The 15,691-nt window shown below is 43.7% G+C and overlaps 1 protein-coding gene across 7 annotated transcripts in view; it reads right to left on the bottom strand.

Annotated features, from left to right (window-relative positions):
• ZNF516 (zinc finger protein 516) overlaps positions 1-15,691 on the bottom strand; it is a 154,385-nt gene that overhangs the window by 115,626 nt on the left and 23,068 nt on the right. For 2 of the 7 annotated variants that reach the window (XM_073566534.1, XM_073566523.1), the window contains exon 2: positions 6,367-6,437. The exons of the other annotated variants lie outside the window; for them this stretch is intronic. The gene's annotated coding sequence lies outside the window, so the exon portion shown is untranslated. The remainder of the gene's footprint in view (positions 1-6,366; positions 6,438-15,691) is intronic. 7 annotated transcript variants of the gene reach the window in all.

The following is a 15,691-nucleotide window of genomic DNA, read 5'->3' as shown; positions in this document are numbered from 1 at the left end:
ATTGAGCTGGACGCAGGGGTGGACTAATTTACAGACATCTCATGCCCACTGGACTTTTTCCTTATATTTATTAACGCAGTGTAAACCGACCTGCGGTGCACGATTCAAATCCGCAGCATGTCAGTCTCTGTGGCGAGCACGCCGAGTTTTACGTGCAGATTTTCCCCATAGAAGGTGTTTTTTTTTCTCTTTTTAGGTATCGCAGAGAGAGATTAGCTAAAAGATTTGCACTACCCCAGTCCGACATCCTTTTTGGTCTGTAGCAGCAGGACCAGGACAGCGTGAACTCCGGAGGTCAGAACTCGAATGCCAGCATCCATGTAATCACTAGGACCTACAATGTCAGGACTAGTGAGAGGAAGAGGCACCCAGGATTCCAGCAATAAAGTTCCAGCCAAGGAAGTTCACACTGTCGTCTGACCGTGAAGGAGTACCAAACTGGAGGTCAGACCACAGTGTGAATGTTTTAGCTCATCTCCTATAGCTGAGGAAGTTCTTACTGTGGTCTAGATCACTCAAAATGGTTCCATAATTTCTCAGTCCAATCTATCAGATTTTGTCCATGTAAAGTGCTGGGTTTTATCTGCAATAGGTAAAATATTCTATATTCCTATTGTAAAGGGGTACTGCCATCTCAGACATTCATGGCATATTTAAAGGATATATGCCATAAGTAACTAGGGTAATTAGTTCAGTCTCAGTGGTAGGACTACAATTAAGAGGATGGCTTATCTCTATTAATATTTACAGGTGTTCCAAATATAGCCAAATACTACCCAGTGAACATGCCATAAGTGTATGAGGTGGGAAAACAAATTTGTGTCCATGCAGAACGACTGTTAGAAAGTGTAGCAACAAAAATGCAGCCGTTTAAAAAGGACTTGACATCAAATTACATTTTCTATTTAGTTCCATGTCCAATAGCACCATGTTTGTAGATATTACAGCACCAGGAAACTATTTTATATAACATTTCTCAATTTCTTATGCCACTATACAAAGGGTGGGGGGAAAAAAACACCATCAATACAAAAAAGGCCAAATTTTGACCTGCACAACTGAAGAGGCCGGCCAGCCTCTACCTGCCCTGCTCCAAGCAATGCTTCACAAATGGCCTTACAATAGCACAGCACGAATCTGGTGACAAGTTCCCCTGAAATCACCAAATTAATCAGGCCTTAAATGGAAATAAATATCAAAACTGCTGAAGTGTAATTACTATGTGAAATACAGTTTTAATCACATATTATACAATTATACAGAAGCCATGCAAGACACGGATATCCAAATAATCCTAATATTGATTTTGTGCTAAAAAAAAAAAAAAAATACTGGACTACTTTAACTTCTATTGGTGTCTAACTAGAATGACTAAACTAATGCCCAGGCCTTTCCAGAGACAGGCAGACCAAAAAAAAATGACCGAAACTCACCTTCAGTCCATACTTAAATCATAGAATGGTAGAGTTGGAAGGGACCTCCTGGGCCATCTGGCCCAACCCCCTGCTCAAAGCAGAATTCGCTAAATCATCCCAGACAGATGTCTGTCCAGCCTCTGTTTGAAGACTTCCATTGAAGGAGAACTCACCACTTCTCGTGGCAGCTTGTTCCACTCATTGATCACTCTACTCTAATCAGAAGTATCTTTCGTTTCTTTCAATTTTGTTTGCATCCTTAAGGGCTTGTGCACACGTGGCAGATTTTACCCTTCAAGAAAAGTTTCATACTTACTAATGCGACCACACATTTTCAAATGGTAGCAAGACTTTTTGATCACCTTCATTTGTGACTTGCCGTGCTCTTTAATATATTTAAAAAAAAATGAAAAAAAAATTTAAAACATCCTTCCTGCATCCTCTAGTAAATTTGAACGTCTGCCACAGAAGATGATGTTGGATGTGATTGAGTGGTGGGGGGACAAAGAGGCAACCTACAATGGAGATGTGAACGGCATATTTTCAGTCACTAGACATGGCTGACTTCCCTCAATACAACTGAATTATAGAAGCCATGCAAATGTTATCGGCACGCGACAGCATGTAAGCAAGTCGTATGCTTGTGGTCCTGTGACTGCCCGCTTTCACTGGTAAGTCCTAGCAGTGTGCGCACCGCACGGGGTCAAGATTCAGGAGTCTGCAGTCGGTATATGACTGCAAACTTGTCAGAAGACCAAACAACCCCTTTAAGACCACCGACAATAGAATGAATAACAAAAATGCATCTCTATTAAAGCTCATATTTCAGGTCTAATTTATTTTTTTTTTGTAAGGCTTAATTCAGATGCCCATGACATACGAGTCAAGAGTACGGACTGCAATGTCTGAACAGATTGTGGGTCTCCAGCGTGCTGAGCATATATGAGGCCGTCCGGTTCAGAAGAACCCCCAGCCAGCTCACAAAATCACAGCCCGTACTTGAACCATGTTTTACATACATCTGAATTTGGCCAAAGGTTTTTAGGTTAATACTTGGACATAAGGACTAATTGGACTAATTTTCTACATTTATACTATCTGACAAATAGAGAACAAAGAAAAAACAACACATACAGTGCCTACAAGTAGTATTCAACCCCCTGCAGATTTAGCAGGTTTGATAAGATGCAAATAAGTTAGAGCCTTCAAACTTCACACAAGAGCAGGATTTATTAACAGATGCATAAATCTTACAAACCAAAAAGTTATGTTGCTCAGTTAAATTTTAATAAATTTTAAACATAAAAGTGTGGGTCAATTATTATTCAACCCCTAGGTTTAATATTTTGTGGAATAACCCTTGTTTGCAATTACAGCTAATAATCGTCTTTTATAAGACCTGATCAGGCCGGCACAGGTCTCTGGAGTTATCTTGGCCCACTCCTCCATGCAGATCTTCTCCAAGTTATCTAGGTTCTTTGGGTGTCTCATGTGGACTTTAATCTTGAGCTCCTTCCACAAGTTTTCAATTGGGTTAAGGTCAGGAGACTGACTAGGCCACTGCAACACCTTGATTTTTTCCCTCTTGAACCAGGCCTTGGTTTTCTTGGCTGTGTGCTTTGGGTCGTTGTCTTGTTGGAAGATGAAATGATGACCCATCTTAAGATCCTTGATGGAGGAGCGGAGGTTCTTGGCCAAAATCTCCAGGTAGGCCGTGCTATCCATCTTCCCATGGATGCGGACCAGATGGCCAGGCCCCTTGGCTGAGAAACAGCCCCACAGCATGATGCTGCCACCACCATGCTTGACTGTAAGGAAGGTATTCTTGGGGTCGTATGCAGTGCCATCCAGTCTCCAAACGTCACGTGTGTGGTTGGCACAAAAGATCTCGATCTTGGTCTCATCAGACCAGAGAACCTTGAACCAGTCTGTCTCAGAGTCCTCCAAGTGATCATGAGCAAACTGTAGATGAGCCTTGACATGACGCTTTGAAAGTAAAGGTACATTACGGGCTCGTCTGGAACGGAGACCATTGTGGTGGAGTACGTTACTTATGGTATTGACTGAAACCAATGTCCCCACTGCCATGAGATCTTCCTGGAGCTCCTTCCTTGTTGTCCTTGGGTTAGCCTTGACTCTTCGGACAAGCCTGGCCTCGGCACGGGAGGAAACTTTCAAAGGCTGTCCAGGCCGTGGAAGGCTAACAGTAGTTCCATAAGCCTTCCACTTCCGGATGATGCTCCCAACAGTGGAGACAGGTAGGCCCAACTCCTTGGAAAGGGTTTTGTACCCCTTGCCAGCCTTGTGACCCTCCACGATCTTGTCTCTGATGGCCTTGGAATGCTCCTTTGTCTTTCCCATGTTGACCATGTATGAGTGCTGTTCACAAGTTTGGGGAGGGTCTTAAATAGTCAGAAAAGGCTGGAAAAAGAGATAATTAATCCAAACATGTGAAGCTCATTGTTCTTTGTGCCTGAAATACTTCTTAATACTTTAGGGGAACCAAACAGAATTCTGGTGGTTTGAGGGGTTGAATAATAAATGACCCTCTGAATAAACTTTTCACAATTTAAAAAAAAATTAAACAAAGAAATAACATTCTTTTTTGCTGCAGTGCATTTCACACTTCCAGGCTGATCTACAGTCCAAATGTCACAATGCCAAGTTAATTCCGAATGTGTAAACCTGCTAAATCTGCAGGGGGTTGAATACTACTTGTAGGCACTGTACATTGAAAACAGGACAAGTAAAGATTTTTGGTAAAGTGACTATCAACCAGTGGGCGAAGACCGGGTGGCCACTATGGGGCCCGTGAGTTGGGGGTGTGGTGTCAGCATACATGTGTTTTGGAAGTGTTTTTACGCATGCATTTGAATAGGTGAAAAACACGGCAAAAAAAATTTAAACTTTGACTTTTTTTAAAGCATGAATAAACGCTGCAAACACTCTGTGTACACAAGCCCTAAATGTATTGGATAGTCAGAATGCATTACATTGTGTAGTCTCCTCAAGCAGGGCCCAGAATATATTGGTGTCTGCTCGATGTATCAATGTACAGACTAAACTGGATTTTATACATTCAGCCAATACGCCCAATTCATGCCACATACAAGGGCTCAAACGACACATTGTATCCATAGCTGGATGGGGTGATTTCTCTAGCCTACAATTTCAAGACTAATGTGAGCCAGCTCCACACACACACGACAATGACAGAAGAGCCAGCCTCCTACACAAGGTGGAAGGATGAGCATTTACAAAAAGACAGAATGTTCTCAGAGTCCCCTTTACCATGATGTCAATGGTGTAATCCATGGGAGTGGCACACTACTGATGTAATCTGTTTTATGAAGAGGAGCTTTTATTGGAAACACCAGCTTATTATACAACAGGACATGAAGCACACATACTAAATGATTTATGATGTACTACTCGTTTCATAAAAAAAAAAAAAAAAAATCACATTACAACAAAGACTTCAGGGCGAAAAAGAAAAGGAGCTAAAAGCAGAAGTGCTTTTTTCGGATAGCAACTGCTCAAACTGTGAGATTTGTCAAGGTGGGGCCTACGGGTTGCCTGAAGTAGGACAGTGAAGTGTAGAAAAATATAACCCGACAATGTACAAAAATGAAATCCATAGAATTAATTTTAAACAAGATTAAACATACAGACAAAACCTCAATACCATCACATTATCATTCTTCTCCCCACATAGAAGATACCTGACACCATCGTTACAACAACGCAGTGCTAGAACTAAGCAAAAAAAACATAAGAGATGAGAAGATCGCTCATTCTTTTGTTTTAGGGTATTGTAACATGGTCATCAGACTTTTGTGCAGTCAGTTTGCAGTGAACGCTGAATAGATGAAAACGCTCACGACGTATCCACAGCAGCAGTCAGAGCTCTGCTCAGGAGCCATGCTCACAGTAGGGCTACAGACTTCACCGGGATGTCAGTTTATCATACTAGGCCACCCCCACTGCCGTCACTGACAGAAATACTCTTGCTCATTTACAAAGCTTGTTCACTACATGTCCAGTGCCTTCATCTCCATAAAGAGAAGTAGAAAGAGAAATTGATGAGCACAAGAGGAAATTAAATTGTACAAAACCCACATTTTACATCTGATTAGACAACACCTTTCTGGAGAAGAAAAATGAATGTGATAGTCACAGCATTTTACACATTGCATCAATGACTGGAGTATGTGTGATCTAATCCAGCTGATTTTGTGACCTGTACATCTGTTTGGTGACAAGGTCAAGAAACCTTGTGAATCACCATGTCAAAGTAAACATACAGAGGGTCAGACATCTGTAGCGGCACGACACTACCACTTACAAAGCAAAGTGCCTACTCCCTGAAAGGTGACTCGCTGCATTGTACGTCATTTCCACTATACACTTAGCAGCACAGGGATATTATACATGTTAGATACTTCGGATAAAATATTCCAGGCACTTCAAATTGAGCATAAAAGAAGCCCTGGCAATACTGTGCAGGTATCCTTAGAAGGTCAATGACATCTCAAAGTATTGGCTTATTAAGAAATCGCTTTGTGTCAATAATCCTGGTTTAGCACTGCAGCCCCTTGCTATTAAACGCATCAACTGCTGTATAAACACTTGTCATTAATCAATTACAAGATTCTGGCAATATGCAGTAAAGCTGCTTCTCGTAGTGGGCCGCAACGTAAAATGGCCGCTACACGGCAACGCGCCCGAACCATAGCTTCACATGAGCGTATAAATCAGGGGTCCTCAAACTTTTTAAACAGGGGGCCAGATCACGGTCTCTCGGACCATTGGTGGGCCGGAATATAGTTTAAAAAAAATTAGCACCAAATTCATATGCACACTGCACATATCTTATTTAGAAATCCTAAAACAAAATAGGAACAAATACAATATTAAAAATGAAGAAGTAAAGTTAAATAATCAAACTTACCGATTCTTTTGGGTTCTTCAAATATCCTACACTTCGAGTCAATTTTTTCTCTTTCTTGATATCATTGTTTCCTAGGGATTCAAAATTGCTATTGGTAAAATACCAACATATATACAGCGCTACAAAAACAATATACCAGCAATAAAATTGCCCATACAGAGACATACAGACTGCACTGCCCATCAATGCAGCCTGATCAGTGCCCATATTGGTGGAACTCCACTTTTACCTCAGGCTCAGACTAGTGTGGTGCAAGAATCCCCAAGAGGCAGCATTGGTCCCTAAAGGCAGGTAAACGTCCCCAGTAAGCAGCACAGGTCCCAAATAGGTAGCACAGGTCCCCAATAGGCAGGTAAATGTCCCCAATAGGCAGCACAGGTCCCCAATAGGCAGGAACAGGTCCCTAATAAGCAGATAAATGTCCCCAATAGGCAGGAAAATGTCCCCAACAGGTAGCACAGGTCCTCAAGAGGTAGCACAGGTCCCCAATAGGCAGGAAAATGTCCCCAACAGGTAGCACAGGTCCTCAAAAGGTAGCACAGGTCCCCAATAGGCAGCACAGGTGCCCAATAGGCAGGAACAGGTCCCCAATAGGCAGGAACAGGTCCCTAATAAGCAGATAAATGTCCCCAATAGGCAGCACAGGTCCCCAATAGGCAGGAAAATGTCCCCAACAAGTAGCACAGGTCCTCAAGAGGCAGCACAGGTCCCCAATAGGCAGGAAAATGTCCCCAACAGGTAGCACAGGTCCTCAAGAGGTAGCACAGGTCCCCAATAGGCAGGTACAGGTCCCCAATAGGCAGGAAAATATCCCCAACAGGTAGCACAGGTCCTCAAAAGGTAGCACAGGTCCCCAATAGGCAGGTAAAGGTCCCCAATAGGCAGGTACAGGTCCCCAATAGGCAGCACAGGTCCCCAATAGGCAGCACAGGTCCCCAATAGGCAGGTAAATGTCCCCAATAGGCAGGGACAGGTCCCCAATAGGCAGGGACAGGTCCCCAATAGGCAGGGACAGGTCCCCAATAGGCAGGGACAGGTCCCCAATAGGCAGGGACAGGTCCCCAATAGGCAGGTACAGGTCCCCAATAGGCAGGTACAGGTCCCCAATAGGCAGGTACAGGTCCCCAATAGGCAGGTACAGGTCCCCAATAGGCAGGTACAGGTCCCCAACAGGTAGCACAGGTCCCCAACAGGTAGCACAGGTCCCCAATAGGCAGCACAGGTCCCCAATAGGCAGGTACAGGTCCCCAATAGGCAGCACAGGTCCCCAATACGTAGCACAGGTCCCTAGTAGGCAGGTAAACATCCCCATTTTGCAGCACAGGTCCCCAATAGGACCCGGAGTTAAAAAGAAAAAAAAAAAAAAAAGACAGTACTCACCTATGTCCCCCGCTGTTCTGAAGAGGCGCTCGCTCGTCTCAGTCTTCTTCCGGCACAGGTGGTGTGACGTCATTAGGCCACGCAGCCGGCGTGATGACAATCACGTCGTCTGTGTGGTCTCTGCTTGAGGGCTTCACAACGCCTTTCCTCGGCGCCTCGTCCCGCCTGCGAGTTTGCACTCTAGTTCTTTAGTGGGCGTGTCAGGGGGGTGGCAGTGTTTGTGAGCTGCAGCGCTGATTGGTTCATCACGGCTGCAGCGCTGATTGGTTCACCACGGCAGTGAGGGTGGTGCAATCAGTGCGGTTAATGTCAGCCTGGCCAGGGGCCGGGTAAAAGTCCTTCGCGGGCCGCATGTGGCCCGCGGGCCGTAGTTTGAGGACCCCTGGTATAAATAATCAAATAGTTGGTCAGAGTTTCATCCAAAAAAGTGGGACAATTTATTTCTCATTTGTAATCAATGTGCCGTCCCCGTATACAGTCAGTTTTTTTTTTGGTTTTTTTTTACAGCAGCTAAAGTTTCCCATGGTCAAGAATTGCAATGTGTTCATAAAAATTGAATACTGTGGCTCCATATGGCATCCGATTTTATTTTTTCTTTGCGCAACCTTGAAAGTGCAAGTCTCATCCAATTTACAGAAGCTGCTAGTGAATGCTGATTTTTTTTTTTTTTTTTTTTTTTACTCGCAAATTCGGTCAGTGGGTGGTGGAGGGGAGAAGATGCTCATCTGCACTGTCCCACTGAATAACATTGCTCCGAGTGCTGTCTGTTTGCTTTCACAGACAGCACTCAGCTGACAATAAGGTCATGTGAACAAGCGCTAAGATGGGATGAGATGAGCTTATTGAAGGGGGGGGGGGGGAATAAAAATCGATCAACAGATTTTCATTTAGAAAACTATTTTCATCCATGTGCCATCCAAGTGTCCGGATTTTATGACCATGTGACATCCATATTTATACATCAATACAATTTCCTCAGATAATGGTAATGTATCCATAGAAATTGGATGCTATATGGATGATCAATATGAAATCAGATTTTATTATTTGCACAGCATATGGTTGTACAGGCAAGTCTCATCCGATATACAGAAAGAATAGCGCATGCTGCAATTTTTTTTGGGACACTCGTTCCTTGTGGAAAAAAAAACAGTCATTTGAACAATTGAAATTGGTCAGTGTGCCGTTTTATTTTTATGCAGCATAAAATGCTCATCTGAACAAGCCTTAAGGCCATGTGCACACTTGGCGGATTCTGCTGCGGATACGCAGCGTTTCAGGCTCTGCGGGGCCGCAGCAGATTTAGGTGCGTTGTACAGTGCCAGTTTTCAATGGTAATCTGAAAAACGCTGTGCACATGCTGCAGATTTGCTGCGGGTTCAAATCCGCAGCATGTCAATTCTTTGTGAGGAATCCGCAGCGGTTTCACACCTTCTCCATTGTAGAGGTGTGAAACCGCAGTGCTAATCCGCAGGTCTTTTGACCTGAGAATTTACCTGCGGATTTTTCCAAATCAGCACGGAAAAATCCGCAGGACCTAAGACTACGTGTGCACATAGCCTAAGGTTTGTTTCACACTTAATATTCAGGGACTCCTGAATGACTGGCCATGGGTCTCCTGACCTGCCCCGTCCGGACTGGCCATGGGTCTCCTGACCTGCCCCGTCCGGACTGGCCATGGGTCTCCTGACCTGCCCCGTCCGGACTGGCCATGGGTCTCCTGACCTGCCCCGTCCGGACTGGCCATGGGTCTCCTGACCTGCCCCGTCCGGACTGGCCATGGGTCTCCTGACCTGCCCCGTCCGGACTGGCCATGGGTCTCCTGACCTGCCCCGTCCGGACTGGCCATGGGTCTCCTGACCTGCCCCGTCCGGACTGGCCATGGGTCTCCTGACCTGCCCCGTCCGGACTGGCCATGGGTCTCCTGACCTGCCCCGTCCGGACTGGCCATGGGTCTCCTGACCTGAACTCACCATATCCGCTTATCTGTGGGTCGAGAGACGTCATCATGAAGGTGAACATACATGTCCACAGACTGGACTTCTCAATACACATGAATTCTCAGCTGAGAGTTCTTTTGTGTGTTTTTAAAGGGGATAGAAGGTGTAAGATGCATTTAAACCTGCTGAAAGAGGCCAGTAAACCACTGCAAATCTGCTTATACAAGCCAATCGACAGTCATTTATTGGACAGGCCAATCATTTATAGACAGCGCATCATTTGTTTACAGAAGATGAAGTGCTGCCGATAATGATTTTAACGCCAGCATGAATGAAGCAAATAACCTGACAAACTTTTTACTTGTTCATCAGGTAATTGCTTGAATATTTACACAAGCAGATAAATTGGGAACAAGCCTTCATTAGGGCCCCGTCACACATAGTGACTCACCAGCGATCCCGACAACGATATCACCTTGCCAGGATCGCTCGCTGATGTGTCGCTACATGAACGCTGGTGAGCTGTCAAACAGGCAGCTTCACCAGCGATCAGGACCAGCGACACGTGAGTAACAAGCGACGCACGCCGCTTAGTTAACGAAGATACACGGCGGCTACCAACGCGCTGATGCAGGGAGCTGGTAACCAAGGTACACATCAAGTTTCTAAGGGGCGCGCGGCACTTAGAAACCTGATGTGTACCTTGGTTACCAGCTCCCTGCATCAGCGCGCTGATAACTAAGGTACACATCGGGTTTCTAGGTGCCGCGTGCCCCTTAGAAACCCGATGTGTACCTTTGTTACCAGCTCCTGCTCACTGGTCTCCCGCAGCAAAGCATGCTGGCCAGCGGGAGCCCAGCGACCCCAAAAATGTCCAGATGTTTCAACAACGATCAGCGATAACCGGCGGGCGGGCGGGGGGGGGGGGGGGGAAGGTAGCTAAGGCTAGTTTCACACTTGCTTTTTTTTTGCAGCGCGTTTTTCCCGCAAAAAAACGCATTGAAAAAACGCATACAAAAGCATACAACTGCTGCGTTTTTTTCAAGCATTTTTATGAGCATGCATGAAAAAAACGCAGCGTTTTTAAGCGTTTGTATGCGTTTTTAGTGCGTTTTTACCGCGTTTGCGTTTTTTTCCAACATTGGATGTCCCCTCACACTAACCCAAACCATGACTTTACTAACCCTAAACCTGACCCTAACCCTAACCCTGACCCTAACCCTTAACCAAATCATACTTAACCCTAACCCAAACCCTAAACCCTAACTAACCCTAACCCTAACCCTAACCCTAACCCTGACCCTAACCCTTAACAAAACCATACTTAACCCTAACCCTAACCCTGACCCTAACCCTGACCCTAACCCTGACCCTGACCCTAACCCTTAACCAAACCATACTTAACCCTAATCCTGACCCTAACTCTGACCCTAACCCTTAACCAAACCATACTTAACCCTAACCCTGACCCTAACCCTAACCCTAACCCTGACCCTAACCAAACCATACTTAACCCTAATCCTGACCCTAACTCTGACCCTAACCCTTAACCAAACCATACTTAACCCTAACCCTGACCCAAACCCCAACCCTAACCCTGACCCTGACCCTAACCCTAAACCTCCTTAACTAACCCTAACTCTAACCCAAACCCCTAAATTCCATGGTTAAAAAAAAAAAAAAATCGCATATGCAAAAAAACGCATACATGAGCATGCCAGTGCGCACATATGCGCATCCATAGGCTATAATGGCCATTTTTAGCGCAAAACGTGCGCATATGTGCGCATGCGCTTTTTTGCAGGACCAAAAAATGCAACATGCTGCGTCTGGAAAATCACAACGCACACCCCAAAAAAACGCAGCGCATGAAAATCGCATACATGCGCTTACAAGCGCGCAGGTATGCGCACCCATGTTAAATATAGGGGAAAAAACGCATGCGCAGGTTAGCGTTTTTTTCCAGCGCTAAAAAACGCAAATGTGAAACCAGCCTAATAGCAATTCTGCAGTGCGCAGGCGCTGGACCTCTCCCAACGCCTGCGCACTGCAGGACTCTGCTCTGCCCTCAACAGGGCAGAGCAGTGCGCCTGCTCCGCAGCCATTACAGGACGGGAGAAGAGGACGTCATCGCATGTAGAAGGGAGGCGTCGGACCAGACCGCAACGCCCACCCCGGTGGGTATAATCTAACGTGTTTTTCTTATCCTTCAGGTTACATCAGAGGCTTATCTACAGCATTACAGAATGCTGTAGATAAGCCCCCAATGTCTATGCCGGCAGCTGCAAGCCGAAAAAAAGGGTGACAGATTCCCTTTAACAAATCTGCTGCATGTCTGGCACCAAATCTGCAAACCTTTTTACATCTGCGTTTTTGCTGAAGATTTGAGTGACTCAGTGGAAGTCAATAGGTGAAAAACACTGCAGATTCGCAAAAATAATTCACATGCTGCGAATAAGGACAGAATTTTCCGCATCACGTGCCCAACAATTCTTGATTCTCATTGAGTAACCTTGCTTTTGTAATCCTTTGCATTTTTGGTGCATTTCCGCACAGAAACGAACCGCTGCGGAAACGTAACAAATCCGCATCTTGTGCGCATAGCCTTAAAGCTAAAAATCAGAATGACTTTACCTAGAATTGCGCTGGTCTTATTTAAGATATATTGCCATTTTATTAATCAGCTTCTCTTTGCCTCTCCCTTAAGGGTAACGTGCACAAGCAGTTTTTAGGTGCTGCAGATTTCTCCCCGCGGATTTTGCAAAATCCGCAGGTAAATTTCAGGTCAAAAGACCTGCAGTTTACCTGCGGATTAGGCTGCGGTTTATCACCTCTACAATGGAGGAGATGGTAAACCGCAGCGGAATCCGCAGAAAAGAAGTGACATGTCATTTCTTTCTGCAGATTTGAAACCGCAGCAAAACCGCACGGAAAATTCCACAGCATGTGCACAGCGGTTTCCATTTTACATAGAGTAAAATGGTACTGTACAACGCAGCAGATTCTGCTGCGGACCCGCAGAGCCAGAAACGCTGCAGATCCACAGCAAAATCCGCAGCGTGTGCACACACCCTTATTGCTTGGCTGAAGGACTGAAACGCTATTGAATAATTACAATGCAGCTATGACTTTACCTGCCTAGGAAATAAAATCATATTTCCAGCTTATTTACCAAGAATTTATATTTATCAACAAAACCATGCCTGAGTGCCATAATAGAAATTACAATTAAACAATGGTTTGTCTTTCCGGCTCAGTCACAGACGACATGAAAACATTCCAGGATCTCAGAAGCCAATGAGGCCTTATAAAAACACAATGCAATTAGGGTTTCATATTCTAAATACTCCACAGGATTGCATGACCACAAAGACACCATAACCTAAACACTTGTACATAGTAACACCGCTGCATGGAAATGATGCAACTGCTGCTCCAGAGAAGTATTACCAAAGACTAAAACATCACTTTCCTAATCTACCGGATAAATGCAATGCTAACACAGAGTTGTCAGCTTGTGTCAATCAGCAGGGCTTTTGTTAAATTAGGGCACTGAGAAACACCTCTTTGTTACAAGACTGGACTTTATTTACTCTGCTCCTACAGCAGATCTGACACTTGCTTACATGGCTTTTCTGTGCTGCAGCAATACTACATATATTATCATTGTATAAACATGGCTAAAAGGCTCCAGCTGGACACCGGGATAAGCAATAGCATATAATGTAATCAACTAATGGGCACATTTAACATTTCAGAATAAGGCATTGCAGAAGCACTGATACTCGTGGGGTGGGTGGTGGTCCCTCAACTACCCCCCTCCACCCCCATTTGTTGTTAATAACCTTGCTCAACAGGAGTTATTTCAATTAGTAAAATTATCTTCAAGTAAAACACAAAAGTATTTTGCAAGCCATATTAATTAGAGGCAATGTGATTACTGAATCAGGAATTCTATGTGCACAGTATATAAATACACAGGAATTTTTTTTATGTTTTGTGTGAAATGACAACTATGTGGCCACATTTCATCAAACAGCTTTCATCAAAATTATACCATACATGTTTAAAATTTTGAAACTTTTGGTATTTTACGGCGGTCACAATTTTTTTTTTTTTTTTTTTTTACAGTAGGCGTACCTTCACTTGGAGGGGCTGTGGTCGAACACATACGGTAAATTCGTGTTTTCCGCCACTGAAGTGCCATAATCTACGACAACTCCAATCCCTGACTGAAGTCAAATTCAAGCTGTTGCGTACAACTAAAAGATGTGCCGAATCCATTAGGCCTGTTTCACACTTCAGTTTTTTTGTGTCACTGTAAAAATGCGGATCCGGCAGCACAAAAAACGTTGCATGGTCCGTCCAGGCATCTCGGCGAACGCAAAAAAATTGACGGATCCGCAAAAAAACGGATCCAACAGATGGCCATCCGTCAAGATCCGCCGGTAATACAAATCAATAGGGAAAAAACGAATCCGCCAAAAAAAATGGCAGATCCGTTTTTGCAAAAAAGGCGGATTTTGACTGGTCAAAAACGGAAGTGTGAAACAGGCCTTAGGAGGCGCTCGCATCTTAATAAATGTGGCATATATTTCTCCCGAACACACTTCATCAAGACTGGAATACAAAAATGACAACCTTTATGAATTGGAACCTGTATTTTTTTTTCCTTTTTAAATAGCTGTGCTCTTCAAAAGTGATATTTACTGTTAAAAGCAGAGAATGAATGTAGAAACTAGAAGTAACGTACAAAAAAAAAAAAAATCTTTGCATCAGATAAGTCAAAAGCTCTAAAGTCAAATACAACTGAACAGAGAAACAAAACAGCTGGATACTATTGGTCCTCCATCCGTAACTCAATGCACCAGGCATGCCAAGACTATTTATAAAAAAAAAAAAAAAAAAACCACACACACAACAGCAAATGACGCTTTCCAAGATAAATATTGTAAGAATGCACCATTATTTTGTTTGTTTAAAATGAATGCTACCTGCACAATCTGTCCACTTCCCAAAAAATATTTAACAGATCAGCAGTCCTATAGTTCAACAAGGTGGGAGGTGTAAACCCTTCTCAAGTTTTAACTGTCTAAAACTAGACAGTATAATTAAATCTTCTCATTCGTGTTCCAAAATAAGTATGAGGCACAGTTTTCCCTAAAAACAGTTTCACTCCACAAAGACACTGGTATAAAAAGTGGCATCGTTTTCAAAGTCATTGCATAATTATAAGTTTGTCAATATATCTGACAACGAAATAGCTGTAAAGTGTAAAGATCAATTCAGAAAACTTCTGACAGGTAGTACATTTCGTTTGGAGGGCGTTCGAGTGCCACACCAATCATTACAACAAAGGGACAGAAGTTACTCAGTTAAACACTGTGCCCTTTTAACTGATCACCAGGCACAAGCATGGCACCGTACTGACTATGAACCCAAACGCCACCAAGTCCAAGGTCCTAATTCATCATTGCTGTTTCTCCAGTTATCTGGACTAATTTGCTCCTTTTTAGCAGCTTTAGTATTTGAACCTTACTCTATATGGTTTGCGCCACTTTTTAATTTGCCTCTCCAAGTTTTTTATTTTTCCTTCACAACTTTGCCTATCCAGCCATTTTAAACAGATTCAAGAAATATGACATTTACAGAAAAAAATAGAATTCTTTTGGTGCATCAAACTCTAATTGAGTGAGGTTTTTGGCAGAATACTCAATTGGGGACATTTTTCAAAATTTTTTAAAAGGATTTGCTACTTTTGGAGCTGAAAAAAAAACAACTGTTAAAGAGCATTTTTGATTTTGTAACGAATTCATGGACCATGTACACCATTTTGAAGTACTCAATACAAAAAACTTCAGCGGATGCCACAAGACAAAAAGAAAGAAAAATAACCACCAAATTGTAAAAGGATGTCTTTACAGCCAGCCATACCATAATTTATTACCAACCAAGATAAAGTGATGCCTGTTCAGCCAAATCCAACAAAAGGCTGCAAAATTTTA

This window comes from Dendrobates tinctorius, unplaced genomic scaffold (genome assembly GCF_039654945.1).
Source record: "Dendrobates tinctorius isolate UK_male_01 unplaced genomic scaffold, ASM3965494v1 ptg000004l, whole genome shotgun sequence".
Taxonomy (NCBI): domain Eukaryota; kingdom Metazoa; phylum Chordata; class Amphibia; order Anura; family Dendrobatidae; genus Dendrobates; species Dendrobates tinctorius.
Note: the sequence above shows the minus strand (reverse complement) of the source record. Positions and strands in the feature narration are given on the sequence as shown.